This window comes from Enhydra lutris, unplaced genomic scaffold, assembly GCF_002288905.1.
Source record: "Enhydra lutris kenyoni isolate GAN:26980312 unplaced genomic scaffold, ASM228890v2 scaffoldscaffold2, whole genome shotgun sequence".
Classification (NCBI taxonomy): domain Eukaryota; kingdom Metazoa; phylum Chordata; class Mammalia; order Carnivora; family Mustelidae; genus Enhydra; species Enhydra lutris.
The window spans coordinates 57,309,814-57,329,247 of record NW_019154086.1 but is presented as its reverse complement, the minus strand read 5'-3'; positions in this window follow the sequence as shown (position 1 = coordinate 57,329,247).

Here is a 19,434-nt window from a genome sequence, read left to right as displayed (position 1 = left end):
AGTTTGGTTCTTCCTTTGTTGTCAGCAAATGTTGAAATTTATTTTTGTATCCTTATAGTCCCAGAATGTGTAAATAGTACTAGTTATTTGCATAGTATTGCGGGCACCTCTGTCTTTAGGGACTACCAAGTTTGGAGAATGGGGAATTGCCAGCAAACATGGAGGCAAATGAAACCAAATAAGAAGGCAAAGACAGAATAATACTTCTGGGGCTTGAAACCATGATACTTATCAACACTCAAGAAGCTGGGATTGCAGGGCGCCTGGGTGGCTGAGTCGGTTAAGCATCTGCCTTTGGCTCAGGTTACGATCTTGGGTTCCTGGGATTGGCCTGTGTTGGACTCCCCGCTCAGTGGCTCCTTTCCCTTTGCCCCTCCCTACCCTTGTGCTCTCTCTCTCTCTCTCTCAAATAAACAAATAAAATCTTAAAAAAAAAAATGAAGCCGTATTTACAAAGTCTAGAGAAGAGTATTCCTAAAAAAAGTTTAAAAACCATTCAGAGATGAGAAGAAAGAGATAGACAAGCCCATTGTAATGATTTTTTTTTTCATTTCATAATGAGAAATTCACTCATTCTAAAGGACTGACCATTATTCTGAGCTCTTTATACTTTTTGTAATTGGAACATCCTTTTTGTAAAGAAAGATTTTATTTACTTATTTATCAGAGAGAGAGAGCACAAGCAGGGGGAACAGCAGGTAGAGGGAGAAGCAGGCTCCCCACTGAGCAAGGAACCAGATGTGGGACTCGATCTGAGGACCCTGGGACCATGACCTGAGGTGAAGGCAGTCACTTAACCGACTGAGCCACCCAGTTGAACCACTCTTTTAAGCAATAATGATAATAGCAAATTTTTCTGTTAGTTTATTGCATGGTGGTAAAAACGTCCCTATTATTATATTCAAATTGTATTAACAGTGAAAACATAGTCTTGGAATCACTGCTTTAAATGATTTGTATTGTTTACTGGGCTTGATATGCAGCAGCATTGGATGGAAGTAATGTCCTGAGTTTGGATGTGGTAGAGTGAGCCCCAGGTTTGGATAACTCAGAGAAATGTCATAAAAAGTTCAAGTATGTCCTTGTTAAATTTTAAAGTAGAAATATGCCACTTGGTTATTGTCTGCATATATGTTTAATAGATGTATTTAATATTTCTTTAAGAAATGAGATACAGGAAAAGTTTTACATAAACACATCAAGACAAATCAAATTCTTTCCTCTGTAAGTTTTTCTTAAAAGTTATTACTCATTTCCTCCTGAAGTTGAAAAACACATTAAACAGACAGTATTATTGCTGAACATAGTTTTATGAAAATCCTTGAGAAAACTTCGGACTTTAACTTATTTATATACTAAATTCTCTAAGACTGGTATCAGTTTCAGATAGCTGAGATGCTTAGGAATACTGGACTTTGAAAGATTTAATTAATAACCAAGTTTTATGTATTGAATTTACTATCTTTGTGACTCTTCACTGAGTTGGAGGGAAATTTAGTTTAATTTTGATACTTAAAATTAAATTTTGATACTTCTACTTTCACTATTTTGTTCATTAGTTAGTCTCTATTTCAGGGGGTGAGGACTCTATTTATTCACATTGTATCCCTCTTAGGCAGTTCTGCTCTGCCCAGTGTATGTGCTCAATAAATATCTTAGTAGACCTAGAGAAAAATCAAAATAAGGAGAACAAATGTCCACCCTATTAATAATGGTACCTGTAGCAAACATTTAGACTCTGAGCATTGGGTCACAATTCTGGTTCTAGTTATGGTCCATGTAGATATTGCTTTCTTGGGGTTCACCCCAATCAGTGAATAGAAAAATCATGAAGCAATACTAAAATAATTCCAGAGCTCATTTTCAAAAACTCAAGATAGAAATCATAGTATGAGTATAATGTCATCTAGAATGTTTCTATCCTTTTAAATTTCTACTAGTTTTAATTCTATTTCAAGCAGCTTCTCTCAATACGGGTCCCTGTCCTAGAAGAACTCCTCTGTAGCTCTCAAAGGATAGCTCATTAATATAAAGAAAAGATTGTGTGTGCTATCCTAATAATCAATAATGGCAAATGCCAAGCTTTTGTGGATGTGTGTAGAAGTATATGAAAGATGTCTGGCGGACTACTAAAGGTATTAAAAAATGTATAATTGGTGATATAATTTTATTAATTACTATTTGAATAGATACACCCATGTACATAGATGTGTATATCAAAGCTATACACTAAACATTCAACAAAGGTAATGAGAGTCTAGAACATTTAAATATTCTTTCTCTCTATAAATGAATTTGATCTTAGCATATAGGAAGTAAATCTTGAACAATTCTGAAACTACATAGTTTTGATCATATCTGGACTTATTTCAATATTATGAGCCTGACAAAATGGGGCTCCAGAGGGAGTAATTGAGATAAAATATGTACAAACTGAGTAATAAAAAGGATGAGCAAGGGGCACCTAGGTGGCTCAATCGGTTAAGCATCTGCCTTCAGCTCAGGTCAAGTCAGCAGGGAGTTTACTTCTCCCTCTCCCTTTGCCCCTTCGCCCTCCCTCATCTAGTTTGTTGCTCTCTCTCACTCTTTCTCAAATAAATAAATAAAATCTTTTTTTTTAAAAAAGATCAAGATACAAGAACTGGATGAATACGAGAGAAGAATATGTGTATCTGTGAGAGAGTGTGTATAACAAAATGCTGGCTTAAAAGGTTGTATTCAGGGGCACCTGGGTGTCTCAGTCTGTTAAGCTTCTGTCTTCAGCTCAGGTCATGATCTCAGGGTCCTGGGATTTAGCCTCTCATCAGGCTCCCTGCTGAGCAGGGAGCCTGATTCTCCCTCTCTCTCTGCCTGTTTCTCTGCCTGCTTGGGCTCTCTCTCTACCTCCCTCAAATAAATAAAGTCTTTAAAAAAAAAAAAGATTGTCTTCAAATTTCAGAAGGGCTCGCATGTTAAAGATATCTATGTATTTGTGTATGTACCTATGTGCATGTATCCTGGATTCTCTGAAGGAATTAGGATTAAGGTCTATGGTGGGGGGATGATACAGGAAAGTGCATCTCTGTATAATTCAGTTAAAATCTAAAAATTTTAAACTGTTTAAAATTTGATTAAGTGACTGTATGATGTGATAAAACTCCTTTCTTTCCCCCCAGTCTCCAAAAATTTCAAGCAGAGGTCAGAATGTTTGAGTGAATGTACATTCCAAATCTAAGATTCTAGTATAGTAAGAATTAAATAGAAATTATTTTTCTGAGTATGTAGCTACCATAAATTCTTTTACTTACATAATCATCAAATATCTAGTTTATCATTAATCCATAACCCTGATTTTAATAGTTATAAAAGTCAGATTATCTTAAGAACTGTTCAAGCTGGGGATACAAATGAAAAAATTCAAATTCTTCATAAATGCATCTACTTGTCTAGAATTATGACAACTCTTAATTCATTGGTATATTTTTGTTTTATCATCCCTCAACCTTCATCAAAGCTTGAATGACTTATTTTATTACTCTTTAAACCTTACCCCTGAATCTTTCCAATTTCCCTCATAGATGGAGGTCATAGAATATGAACTCATATTTACAAACTACAGGCTCTGACATCTGATTTGGCAACTTACTTTGTGACCATGGATAGGCACATCACCTCTCTGAGATGTTAATGCTTATCCCATTCACTTACTCACTTACTGCAGCAAATGGTGTAATGCATATTATATAATGTTTAGCATGGAGCCTGGCACAAAATATAACCTACTAATATTTGCAACATTTAAACCAATTGATTTCTCTGAGAACCAGGTATGGCACATACTCTATAAGTATTAGATAACTTTTGGAGTTTCATTACTTGAATATTTTCTAAGTTTTCATTGTTTTTCATTGGAAGACCTGTTTATCCATTCCACAAGTATACATTGATATATTTAATGTGTAACTGTTAGACACTGTTGTAAATACCCCCCCAAAAAACACAATAAAAATCAATGTAATTTATTTTATTTATTTTAAATAAAATAATCAATGTCTTTCTTAGCTTTCATAGAATTTATAGATAACTAAGATAAATTGTAAGTATTATTAGGACTGTGATAAAGAGGGTGACCATACAATTTGTTGTCTCACCAGGATTTTCTCTATATAAACTATACATAAACATATGAATTCTACTGTTTTATATATATGAAAATATTTTCTGGAAAAATATACAAATTTATTTACAAATATTATTGAACTTCAATTAATACTTCACATTAACTATTTTCTCCATCCATAAATACAAGAAGTACAGTCACTATAATGTCAGGAATGTGAGGGATCCATGTAATTTCTTACTTTTAACAAACTGGTCTCTAGGGTATCAAGTGTGACAATATGAGTAGATAATTCCATTTAATACTTAAATGAGCACGTATAAAAAAACCTATCAATTTCCATTATTCATGTAATTGCATGAATAATGATAATCAGAAATACTATTTAATGGTCATTTAAAGACAAATAATAGTCTGAGTATTCTTTCACCATTTGGAACTAGGTAAAACCAGAAAAAAAAAAAAAAAAAGAAAAGAAAAGAGAAAAAAGAAAGAAAGAGAGGGCAAAGCTTCCAAGGATGTCATTCGTTTCTATATAATTCTCAGTGTGTGTCTTCTCTCCATAAAAATGACTTAATAATCACTTTAGTTGAACTAAGTTAGCTAACAATATTTTAAAAAAATTCTTTCACAATTTTGGTTTGATTTAGGATCCTTAATATTTAGGAGAAAAGCTGATTGAGTTTGTACAAAATTCAGTGTATTAGCAGCTGTCTCTTCCTCTTCCAGTATTTCCACTTTTATTCTTTGCACTGACTCCAATATATGCTTGAAGTTGCATTTATAGCATTCTCTGGGGAAATTTTTTATAGCTATGTTCTGAAGCAGGCATCAGATCAAGAAAATAGTTGCTCAGATATGTGTGAAAAGAAATAGCAGGTATGCCAAGATATTTGGGGGGAAATGTGTGAAAGCTGTATTTCTGTAGATGGAATGTGAGTTAGGTCAACTATATATAGGAGTTTACCTGATTTGCCTATTTCATTTAATTAAAACCCAAATTAAAATCTTATCTGTCCAAAAGAAGTTTGGGTAAATTAGATTAACTCTTTACAGCCATTAAGGTTATATTCACCCTCCAAAAAGTAAAAGCAATGTAAACATGGTGAATAAAGACACCATGTCTAGCACTTAATTTCCTCTCACAAGTTTAGCCGGAGGAAAAGAAGAATGTAACTATCATGTCAGTTATATGTCAAACACTTACACACATTTATGATCTATTGTGGAACAGGAATTTAAAAACAAACAAACAAACAAACAAAAAAAAAAACAAACCTAAATTGGGAAGTAAATAGGCCTGGATTTCAATCTGTCACTCACAGGTTAGTGAGATGTTAGACTAAGGACCTGAATTCTTGTTTGCTTTATCAAAATAGTCAGGAGTCTTTTGGTTACAAGTGACTGAAAGTCAACAAAAAGTATATTAGGCAAGGGCAAAGATGAGGCTCAAGATACCTAGAACTACCATGATTTCTCTCTTCACTTTCCTTTATCTCCTTTCTCTTATATCAGTTTTCTCTTCATGGCTTTTCCACTAGAAATCAAAGAGCTGTTTCTTATGGATCTAACTGGCTGTTTCCCAAAGAAGAGCTTTGATTAAGTTGGTCTACATAAATCATCTACATATAAGTCCATATGGAATAGCAAAAGTGACAGTAGTTACTGGAGTGCCATAGCTGAAGTGAGGAGAAGGTTGGTCCCCAAATAAGTGGATGCTTGTCAAATAAGGGAGAGTGATGAGCATTGGAAAAAGCCCTTAGCAAGGTTGTTGTTGGAATCATAAATAAATACACAAATATGTAAAAATTATGTATATATATATATGTATAACCTTGCCTGGCACATATGCATATATACATAGAGATTTTCTATTTCTTGCATTTCCTCTGTTAGAGATAGCATTATGGCTGAAAAGACTCTAATATCTTAATTTTGCTGGATCTCCTGTCTCTGTAGTCAAATTGAATTTATTTTATCTCTGTAAGAATTTCTTTGAAATCCAAGTTTGTTCAATAAAAAATTGGTCTTCAAGGAAGAGAATAGCATGATGTGGTAAATAAGCACACATTTGTAGAACATACAGACAAGTTCTAATCTCACTTCTGCTATTTGCTACCTCTGTGCCCTTGAGTAGTTGTTATTCTCTAGCTCAATTTCCTCATCTATAAGGTAAGGATAAGATAATTTTAGGAATGCAATAATATTTGTGAATGGCTTAGAAGAATGTTTAGAGACAATAAGTAAATGATCATAATTATTAGCATAGTTCTGGATCTCCTTTACTTTCCAAGGAACGCTTACCTATCAATTCATTTCACCCAACAGAATCTAATGCCCTAAAGATGACCAGCAGATACTCACGGAAAATTAACCCTCAGTGTTCTTGATCTTAAAATATTTCCTATACAGAAATGCAGACAGTTTTGTCTGTAGACAGTGAGAGAAGTAAATAAAAATTCATCAGCTGTGAATCCTAATTTCAATTTTTCTTTCACGTATTTTGTGATTTTGAAGTCTTTAGGTTCTTCCCTCATTTTATCTAGCTCAATCTTCTTATTCGTAAATCTAAAATGAAATGTTGTATCTCAACCATACTTCGCTTGCAAAGAAGTAAATGATAAAAACTACTATAACAAGTCAGTTTTTAATAGTGAGCTATAATTAATCCATAGAATCAGGTTGTTAAAAAAGGACATATGGTATACTGAATGTTTTCATTGCTCATATTAATCAAAATAGGTCTTAAATATCTCAGTGACTCTGAAAGTTCTGGTGACTATTAAGTCTAAAAATAAGCAAATTGTCTCTTACACCATACATAAAGATAAACTCAAAATGGATAAAAGACCTCAATGTGAGGCAGGAATCTATTAAAATCCTAGAAGAGAACCAAGGCAGTAATCTCTTTGACATCGGCCACAGCAATTTCTTTCAAGATATGTCTCCAAAGGCAAAGGAAACAAAAGCGAAAGTGAACTTTTGGGACTTCATCAAGATCAAAAGCTTCTGCACAGCAAAGGAAACAGTCAACAAAACAAAGAGGCAACCCAGGGAATGGGAGAAGATATTTGCAAATGACACTACAAAGGGCTGATATCCAAGATCAATAAAGAGCTCCTCAAACTCAACACACTCAAAACAGATAATCACATCAAAAAATGGGCAGAAGACATAAACAGACACTTCTCCAAAGAAAACATACAAATAGCTAACAGACACACAAGAAAATGTTCATCATCATTAGTCATCAGGGAGATTCAAATCAAAACCACACTGAGATACCACCTGACATGAGTTAGAATGGTTAAAATTAACAAGACAGTAAACAACAAGTGTTGGAGAGGATGTAGAGAAAGGGAAACCCTCTTACACTATTAGTGGGAATGCAAGTTGGTGCAGCCACTTTGGAAAACAGTGTGGAGATTCCTTAAGAAATTAAAAATAGAGCTTCCCTATGACCCTGCAATTGCACTACTGGGTATTTATCCCAAAGATACTGATGTAGTGAAAAGAAGGACCATCTGTAGCCCAATGTTCATAGCAGCAATGGCCACAGTCACCAAACGGTGCAAAGAACCAAGATGCCCTTCAACAGACAAATGGATAAAGAAGATATGTTCCATATATACAATGGAGTATTATGCCTCCATCAGAAAGGAAGAATACCCAACTTTTATATCAACATGGACGGGACTGGAAGAGATTATGCTGAATGAAATAAGTCAAGCAGAGAGAGTCAAGTATCATATAGTTTCACTTACTTGTGAAGCCTAAGGAATAACACAGAGGACATTGGGAGGTGGAGAGGAGAGGTGAGTTGGGGGAAATTGGAGGGGGAGACAAACCATGAGAGACTGTGGACTCTGAGAAACAAACTGAGGGTTTTGGAGGGGGGTTGGAGGGTTGGTTGAGCCTGGTGGTGGGTATTATGGAGGGCACATATTGCATGGAGCACGGGGTATGGTGCATAATGATAAATGCAGGAACACTGAAAATAAAATAAAATAAAATAAAATAAAATGGAAAAAAATAAGCAAATTGCTTTCATAGTGAGGACCCATGCCACACTAATATGTCTCTTCAATATATAACCTTTTAAGTATGTAGCTTTAAAAACAAACAAACTTTTTTTAACAATATTCTGTCCCCTACATTGATTAGGCATATCTAGGAAATAACAAACATATAGGTTACTTGATTTTGTGGTGCTTCTGGTCTGTTGGGAAGAAGATACTAGAGAGAACAGTAGGTGTCAGAGTAGAGGCAGTTATAGGAGTGCATTGTTCAGATCTTCTTTTAGGACAGAATGTCCATGCTGAGGATACTTTCTACTCAGGCTCCCTCTTGCTAATAATCCTCTGGCCATTCCACTGCCTAATATGTGACTCATCTAGTGGGCAGGTTTTGCTCTGGGACTTCCCATTGGCCAGAGAAAATCATCAGTTTTTTCTGAGCTCACTATACTCTGAGACTCCTCTTATCCGGTCCTCCTTTCTTCTTTCCTTTCACAGAAGTCAAACCTGCACTGGAATCTGAAAGCTCCTCCCACTCTCCTGCACCTTTTCTCTTTATTTTTCATAAGTGTTTCATCTAATAAATCTTTTGCATGACTAATTTCATCCTGGTGTCTGTCTCTCAGGGAAAATGCCCTGATACGGTACCCAAATGAACATTAAAATAAATGATTTTGGGACACCTGGGTGGCTCAGTTGGTTAAGCAGCTGCCTTCGGCTCAGGTGATGATCACAGCGTCCTGGGATCAAGTCCCACATCAGGCTCCTTGCTCGGCAGGGAGCCTGCTTCTCCCGCTGCCTCTGCTTGCCACTCTGTCTGCCTATGCTCTCTCTTTCTCTCTTTCTCTCTTTGACAAATAAATAAATAAAATCTTTAAAATATATGATTTTAAGATTGGAATCCCAGTTTTATAAGGATATTAAAATCATAATTGGGTCATTCAATTCTTTTCAAAGAATCTAATGAAAACCATATGTTTAACCTGACTACTTCTGCATAAATTATTATTTACTAGTTACAATTAGTTTGCTAGAAAAAAAATGAAGTATCCAATGTTTGGGGTTGCCTTCCTATGCACAACCTTGTTTTTAGAATGGATTTTCACCCTCAGCTTTACAACCCCTCGGCCCAGTCACAGGTGACTGGACCAAAGGCCTCCTAGTCCCTGGAAAAACTGTCCTTTTCCTGAGCTGAGATAATAACATTTTCTTTAGGAAGAATATGTATAGAAAACATAAAGATTATAGCATATGCATGGCATATCCTGGAGCTGGAAGAATATATATATGTGCATTAGGTTATTGGCATGAATTCTGTAAAAAGACGGAAGTCACCAGAAAAAGAAAGATAGAAGAGATAATAAGGACCTGAGAGGTAAAAAGAACAACTTTGTTTTCATTTTCCATTTCCATCTGGGGTCACTAAGTTCTGTCTATACATGCTCTGTCTATTAAGTGTTACAGAAACTTAACTGTCTGAATGTTCAAATGATTAGGTTATAGGTCATAATCCAGTGACAATAGATAGTAAGCTTGAGCTAATTAAGTGGAGCAAGTTTCTTAGAGTAAGTGGATCTGAAGAGGAGATGAAAATGTGAAATGTATACTAGAGGTAACGTGGAGCCAATGAGATTCAGAGATCATTTTGGGAAGTAGGCAGACGTTAAATTATATCCCTATAAGTCAAGGAATGACACTACTCATTCCTGTTCAACACATGCTCTAAACATTGTTGGGGATCTAAAATCCTAGTCATTTAGAAGCTTATATAATGGGCAAAATGCAATTGCACTTACATTGCACTTAGAAATGAACTAAGTCAAGAGATATGATACAAATAGTTTTAGGGAGGAAATTTAAGGAAGAAAATGTCATTTCTTTGATGTTATTGAGGTGGGAAATGTTGACATTTGAGATATATACTTAATGACAAATATTAATTTTATAAACATTCTGGTAGAGATGGTTGCATGAACAAAATAGTAAGAAATACATAGATGAGAGTCAAGCAAAGATATTTAGTTTTGTTTAAAGCATGGGTTCTATATGGTAAATAACAGGGCAGGTATAGTCTATTGTATAGAGAGTCTTGATGTCACTGTTAAAGATATCTTGAAATAAGAATTGACAAAACTGGATGACGGCTTATAAATGGTGGACCGAGAAGAGAGAGGATTCAAAGAAGTTTCTAGCTAGGAAGGATTGAAAAGTGGTAGTCCAATTACCTGAAATTGGGAAATCAGACTGAAGGCTGCTGGAGGGGAGGTGGGGGGATGTTTGGGGTAACTGGGTGCTGGGCATTAAAGAGGGGACATGATGTAATGAGCAATGGGTATTATATGCAACTGATGAATTACTGAACTCTACATCTGAAACTAATGATACACTGTATGTTAATTACTTGGATTTAAAAAAATAAGTAAAAAATAATTTTAGAGTAAGATTCAGTATTACAAATGTGAAATAATGAAACATTAGGGTAAGAATGGCAAGCTTGAAAGAGCTACACTGGCTTCCTAAAAAATTCAGTTAGGTTTCTTTCTCAATATCCAGTCCTCGCTTTCAAGCATTCTTTCTCACTCTTTATTGCAGCCTCTGTCACTCAAGAGTCCCTATGCTTCCCACATTTTATTTTATCTAATATAAGCCCTTTCACTGCAGTGTGAAATATTTGTATAAATATCAAATTCTCCCAAGATTATTTATATTTTAACCTTATCATTATTCCCTGTAAGGAATGTGAAATATCAATGATCAAGCTAAGAGAGGTATGCTTTAGCATACAAGGAAAAAACCCTCCCAACTCTGAGAAAATGAAACCATAAGACATCCTGCCAACTCTGCTTATTATACATCAGGTTGTCCATGACCCATAACCTAGAAATATGGACCAAGAGATAAATTTGGGTACGTATTGATACATAGATTCATGAGTTGTCAACAAAAAAGAAAGAAGTTAATTCATTTATTCTCTAAACATTTATTAAATATTTGCTATGAACCAGGCATTATTCTAAGTGATGGAGATACAACAACAACAGTGAAAAAAGCCAGAAATGTCTGTCCCTACGAATTTTACATTCAAAAAGAGAGACAACAAAAAATATATTAATAAGGAGTTAATGCACACATTTATATGTAAATAGTTTCATTCAAAATTGTTACATATGATGTACAACAGGAAAAGGAGATGGAAGCACTGAGAACAGGGAAAAAAATGTAACATTAGATAATCAGGAAGGCACCATTAGGAACATTGGAGCATATCTGAATGGCATATGGGGATGAACCATGTGAAAATCTAGAAAAAAATGCTTTCTAGCAGAGAAAATACCAGTGTTGCCATCCCACTGATAGCTGGAAAGAGAGGTGAGGTAAAACAGATTAGTCCTTGTTCTTGCAGCTGGTCCTCAGATTATAAATGGTATTCATCATATTCTTTCTGTACCACACACTGTATATTTCACTCACTGTAGACAGGCACCACAGCTGGTCTGGGTTGCTTATTTCTCTGCTGTTTTGACCTAGACCATCCTTAAAAGTTTGAATTCTTAATCATCTTGGCTTCTTGGGCCATGGTTTCTGCAACTGCTCATTTACTGTAATCAGTGGGCACAGAAACACCAAGCAATTCCCCAGTGAATATTCTGTATTCCAAACATAGCCCTCCCTGCACCCATTGCATAGGAGTAACACTAGCATGGGTGGATGACTAGAAACAATTACCCTCTCCTTCTATTAGTACAATTAATATCAGCATGAAGAAGCCAGAGACACTAGGGGGTAGTTGCAACTTCAACTTCAATGGAACCCTTGCTGTGTCTTTAGCTGAATTGTTCCTACTAAAAACCAGCACTTCTAACCAACCAGAGCCTAAGGTCATAGGAATGAAAAGATAAATTCTATAATTGGTTCACTGCAAGTTAAATTGAAAGAAGCAATTCTACTTCCACATCTTGGTTCCCAGATCCATGGATCTGATCTATAGAAGGCAAATACCATATATCAACTGCTAGTCCCATGCATATGTTATATCCTGGAAGACAGTGCTCCCATTTGGAAAGTGTTGTCCCTGATTTGGTGCAGTACATGAACCTTTCAGACCATTCCACTGTGTGATTTAATCAACTGCTTCTAAATAATACATTATATAAGACTAGTAAATAATACTAGCAAATCCATTATATAAGACTATACCATATAATGTATAGTATGCCATGCTATACAACTATCATTGCCTCTAATATATTTTGAAATGTGTGCAATGCTCCGCAGCAATATTGTATGGAATACCATGTTAATAGATCAGAATCTCTGTAAGCCCTTAGTTAGTGTTACTAAGTAGAGGCATTGTGGACAAAGAAGATAAACCCACATCCATGGTAAGATTCAATTCAAGTAGGAACAAATCATTGTTCTCTCTAGGAAATGGTCCAATATCATTCATTTTCCACCAAAAAAAAAAAAAAAAAAAAAGATCTGTGTCTTTAAAGAATTGTGCCATATCAACTACACAGAATCAGTTTTTTCGGTGGCAAGCAGGGCATTCTACACTATCATTAACTAATTGGGGATTTGAAGTAAAAGGGAGTTAATGGTCTCAGGTGTATATATATTCTCCACCTCTGTTTCCAAAATGCTGTCTCCTTTGTACCACACTAACTGATTGAAGAGAAATAGGCTGACATCTATATGATGGGTTATTCTATCTGGATTTTTTGTTTGTTTGTTTGTTTTTTAGAACTTCTGTGGAACATACTCACTAGTAGTTGTACCTATGTACAAGGTAATTTTTCTCATAGATTAATCAATACCTCTTTTATCCAGAGCTTCTTGTTTCTCATATTCAAGTCTTGTTCCTTCCAGAGCCCTGATTAATCAGCAAAAGCTATTTCTGCACATTTAAAGCATCCATATATACCCATTTTTCGACTGACTTTTCTCCATGTAATAATCAAGTCTGCCCCTTGGAAGACTATTTTCTAACAAATGCCATAAAGCAACCTTTGAATAGGTTTGTAATGATAGTTCCAGAAGTGAGAACAACATAGTCCACCTATGTATTAACCAATCCTGATTTTTTTTCCTTCTTTTTTAGTTGATTATGTGAATCTCTCCACAAGGCTATAGTTTGCCTTGAGGAAAAAGCATAGGTAAAATATAAATAGATAACATGAAAGTTTGACACACCTGTGCATATCACTTTCTCATGCTTTTTGGAGTTCCTTGGGCCCAATTCAAAATATACCATTTGCACAGTACAATGGCTGCTGTGCCTATCTGACTATAGGATTCACTGGGTGTGACAATACCAAGTTATGGTGTATAACTTCAATTACATAGTCATTCGATGTTCCTGGTAAGGCATTAACAATGTTAAACTTCATCTGAGCCTTTTGCCCCAAGAAAGCATTGGTGAAGTCATCTTCCCATTCTTTTGTGATGCAGGAAATGGGTAATGACCAAAGATCATCCTGGTTTTGCATAGTCTAAAATAAGACCCATTTTCCAAGTCTCCTGAATGTGTCAGGTAAGAGCCATCTCTAATCTTTGTCATGACTTCCCTAAAACTCACACATGACTCATTTGTCTATTTGTGTCTATCTAATGATAAAACCTTTTCTTTTCTTTGAGACATTTCTGATTAATAATGGCTTTCCATTGCAGTCATCTGAATAAAACTTTCTCCTTAATTATTTGTTACATCTTGTCTTTTATAACATTCAGCTTATTTAGGGCCCCATAATATGCCAGAAGTTATTTTAGAAATGGTGATTAATTCTCTGCTGCATTCCTAAAATGTTTTATTATTATTATTTTAATTTTTAACATTTTTAGATTATTAGATTATTTAGAATATTTGATATTAAGAATGATGTCAAATTACATTTAAAAAACTTTTTCTACATTTATTGACATTTTGGTTTTCCACTACTAATGTGACCTATAGTATACAAAGCAGTGTCTAATATCAAACCCACAAAGTATAATGGTGTATTTTACTTGATTATATAGATTAATTTTTTTGTTATGTAATTGGACTTTAAATCTTAGTGTTTTTATGTGCTTGCAGTTATGGCTCTGTAGGTATTTTTTTGGTAAACTTAAGAGAACTTTTTATCAAACAAATACATTAGATTCATTTCACAAGTTTCATAAAATCAATTGTAAAGTGTACCATTTTTTAGTGTTCTGAACTTTTTTATAATCTGGAAATGATCATTTTCCTAAGATTTTGAAAGAATTAATCTATAAAAGTGCATCTTATCCTTTTTATTTGGTAAGTATATCTTTAATATCATTGAAACATTTTAAGTATTCTATTTGTCTAGCTATTACATTTTGACTCAATTTTGAACAGTTATCTTACAGAAAATAATGTACATTAATGAAATTTTAAATAATTACTAGCTTGTATTTGCATACTATTAAAATTAATATATATATATATATTTGTATTTCTTCCATCCTTAGGAATTATGGTTACTAAATAGTGCATACTTCTTACAAAGTAATGATCATTATATAAGTAACACTTTGAGCAGTTCAGAGAGAAAAAGGGAGAAAATGTTAGGTTAGCTATATTTAAGAAATAATTCATAGGTATTGATTTTGCATAAGGTATTTCCAAGCAATTTAAAAATACAAATTCAAATGAATAATGCTTTTTATAATCCTTATGTTAGAGAGTTTCAAAGCAGCAGGTATCTGATGTTTATTAATTTCATAAAAGAGAAAAGATTTTACTTACCCTTATCTAAATGCTATCTCCCAAGTACTCTTTTTCTCTCTTTGGGGGAGGGAAGATATTACTCGATGATTGTCAATGCTCTATTCCATTAAAAGGTAAAGCCTATTCTTGCACATCGCTGCAGCCTGAGTTTTTGTCCTCAACCACAGTCATACAAGAGGGTGCCAGCAATATATTTTCCATAAATGGGGCAACAACAGTGCAATCTCAGTGAGTCAATACAAAACTTGGTTCATCTTTTTCATACTGTTCATTGATATTCAAGTTATATGGGTGTTCAATCTTTGTCTGAGGTCATTTTGCTATAGAAAAATATATGCCAGTATGTTAATAGTAGTGCTATCTTGATTTGGGTTTCCAGAATGTTTTATTAACTTTTGTTTTCATTACTGGTATCTTTTAGTTTTCTTTGATTATTGTATATGACATGTATTAAAACAGTAAGGAGAAATATAAAATGAGCAAAATATTACTGGAAATATATTTACTGAAATATATACAGGGATTTAACCTGAAAAACTGAATTATGATGATTCTTTTCTCCTTTGCCAAATGGTTACATACTTTTAAAAATAGTTGTTAGAAAAGAGTCAGTTTCTACAGAAAGGACTGAAGAAAAAGCTACAAAATATGGAATAAGTGTGGTAAGTTGCATCACAAAAAAAGAGAAAAATATCCCACTCTACTGTTGACATTGACCGGCAATCTTCCTACTGTGAAAATTTTTAACCATTCTGTACCCTGAACTTTTGCTCAAGATTTGAAGCATTAATGCCTTTGAATGTTATTTTTGTTGTTGTTTTTCCTTAGTCCCTCTCTTTTTATTTTATTCAATTTTCATGATATCAAGTTCCCAAACTCTCTGTAACCACTGCTCACTTAATGAATTATATTTGCTGGCACCCTCTTGTATTTCCAATTTATTTATCACTGTCACTTTACAATCTGATGAATCTTTCGTACTCTCAAAGTAGAGTATTTCTGAGGATTATTGCAATTAATCAGCAGTTGAACAATCTTTTTATAAATAATCTCAAATGCATTGTAAAGTGCGAGTTTATTGAAATAAATAGTAGAGTTTAAAATCAGTGTTTATAATAATGCCTTGAAGTAAAGAAATGGTGAACTCACTGACACAGGATTAAGCAGGGCAACCTTCTATAAATTTGTACTTAAGAAGTGGTTAACCAAGCTGTTTTTATGTATTGAGAAATGTGGGTCATTTAAAGAGGAATTAACTGTTTTCTAAAATCAATAAATTATAGAATGATGAGAAAATACTTTATAGTGTCCTCCATTGGCACATTAATGCTTTTCTAGAGACTGCATAATTGCCTTGTTCAATTATTTGAGGAAAAGATTGGAATGTTTCCTTCAAAAGGAAACCAAATTAGAAATATGTCAAACTCCACAGCAGCCAGTCTCCTGGTACTTGTGTGCAAGAGTCATTCCTTGCAATGTAATGTCCCATTGCAGGACTTAAAATGATTCCATTTAGGAATCTTTCAGACATCAAAGATGATTGCTCATGTGTTTCTATAATTTTGCCTACTGAATTGCTTGGCTATAGCTGTGCATTAGAAACTGTTAACAGATTAAGTTTCTCTCTGTCTCTCCATCATCTAGATAAATAGATGATAGATACATAGATAGATAGATAGATAGATAGCCAGCCAGCCAAAATATCTGTTGAGTTTTATATGATGCACATATATATAATATTATATATATATATATATATATATATATATATATATATATATATGTCATTGGGATCCCAAACTTTTGAAATGGACTTGTTTCCACATATATATTTTTTTCCTCTGACCAGTAGAATCATGAATGTCAGAGATAGAGATGAGGCACTTTGTAACAGATTCCTAGTTGTAGCAACACCAGTCATATTTTTGGTTTGTTTATTTGTTTGTTTTTACACAGGACCTACTGAAAATAACAAAGACTTTTGGTGGGAATAATGAAATTCCATCCTGTAGCATCATACAATTAACTTTAAATATAAATTAAATATATATATGAACTATATATATAAAATATAAATTAAATATAAATTAAATATATACAAATATAAATATAAATTAAATATATAATTATACTTCAAGAGCTACAAAATGTAAACAGTGAACTGATCACTTTTTTCATCTTAAAAAAGAAATAACCCATCTCCAGTGAGATCAAGAGAATGGTTTCTGTTCTAGATTTCTTATTCAGACATTTATACAATCTTCTTATATATGCCAGAGATACTGGATTCTAGCTTGAGAACACTATTTCTTGACTCAGTGTTTTCATGTTCATTTTTGCACTTGTTTAAAGAATGGTTTTTCAGTTCTGAAAGATGTACATAAAGATAAACATAGTAGTGGAAGTCCTAGACAGAACAATTAAGAAAGAAAAAGAATTTAGAAGGCATCCAAATCAGAATGAAAGAACAAAACTATCTTTGTTTGGATATGGGTATGATTTTAAATATAGAAAATCCTAAGGGCTCCTCCAAAACACAGTTAGAAATTATCAATAAATTTGATAAAGTTGTAAGATAGAAGATCAATATAAAAATCAGCTGCATTTCTATACACTGATAATGAGCAGTAAGAAAGAGAAATTAAGAAAGCAACCCCATTTTACAATAGCCTCAAACATAATAAAATATTGAGAAATAAATTTATCTAAGGAGAACAAAAGTCTGTATGCTGGACAGTATAAGATATTGATAAAAGGAATGGAAGAAGACACAAACAAATGAAGGAGAAGAATTAATACTGTTAAAATGTTCATACTACTCAAGCCATCTATATATTTAATACAATTGCTATCAAAACTCCCATGGGATTTTTCACAAAATGGAGAAAATAATCCTAAAGTTTGTATGGAATTACAAAAGATGTTGAAGAGGCAAAGCATTCCTAGGAGGGGAAAACAACAACAACAACAACAACAACAGCAACAACAACAAAAACAAAGCTGAAGGCATCACACTTTTTGATTTTACACTGTACTACAAAGCTTTAGTAATCAAAACTTAGCATGGTATTGGTATAAAGTAGATTCATAGACCAATGGAGCAGGATCAAGAGCCCAGAAGTAAATACTTGTATATATGGTCAACTAATATTTCACAACAGAACCAAGATTTAACAATGGAGAAAGGATAATGGCTTCAATAAATGGTCTTGGGAAAGTTGGATAACTGCAACCCTCTCTTACAACACTGACAAAAATTAATTTGAAATGGGTTAAAGACTTAAACATAAGACCTGAGTTCAAAGAGGTAAGAAAGAAAATCTTTGTCTTGGCAACAAATTTTTGGATATGACACCAAAAGCACAAGTGATAAATAAAAAACCAATAAGTGGGACTGTATCAAATTAAAAAGTCTCTTCGTAGCAAAAGAAGAAATCAACAAAATGAAAAGGCAGCTTATGGAATGGGAGAAAATATTTGCAAATCATATAACTAAGGGGTTAGTATATAAATATATAAAGAACTCATACAACTCAATGCCAAAAGACAATCGATTAAAAAATAGGCAGAGGAACTGAATAGAATTTTTCCAAAGAAGATATACAGATAGCCAACAGGTACATGAAAGGCTGCTCAACATCTTTATTGAGAAATGCAAATCAAAACCACAATGAAAGATCACCTCATACCTTTTAGAATGACACTTATCGAAAAGATAAGAGGTAAGTGTTGGTGAGGATGTGGACGAAAGGGAACACTTGTATACTGTTGATGGGAATGTAAATTGGTGCAGCCACTATAGAAAACAGTATGGAAATTCCTCACAAAGTAGAAGTACTATATGATCAAGCAATTCCACATCTGGGTATGTATCCAAAGGAAATGAAACAAGTAATTGGAAGAGATGTCTGCACTCTCATATTCTTTGCAGCATTATTCACAAATAGGCAAGCTATTAAGTGTCCATCAATGGATGAATGGATAAAGAAGATGTGACACACACACATGCACACACACAAACACAGAGAAGAGTATTACTGAACTATGAGAAAGAAGGAAGTCCTGCCATTTTAAATGATATTAATGATCATGAGGGCATTATGCTAGTGAAATAAGACAGAAAAATACAAATACTATACAATATCACTTATATGTAAAATCTAAAAATGCCAAACTCAGAAACAGAGTAAAATGATAGGTACTAGGGGAATGGGATTGGAGGAAATGGGGAGATACTGGTCAGAGAGTACAAACATCCAATTAAGACAAATAAGTTCTGGGTATTTAATGATCAGCCTGATGATTATAGCTAATAATACTGTATTATATACTTGAAAGTTTCTAAAGAGTACTGAACTGTTCTTACCATGAGAAAGTAATAGTATTATGCAACATGATAGGATGTTAGCTAACCCTATGGTGGTAATCATTTTTCAATATATAAGTGTATCAAATCAAAACATTGTACACCTTAAACTTACACTATCTTATGTGTTAATTATATCTCAATAAGCTGGGAAAAAAGAACCCTTAACTTTTGACATCGGTACATTTTGTGGGATCACAGGGAAAAGGAACTAATGGAT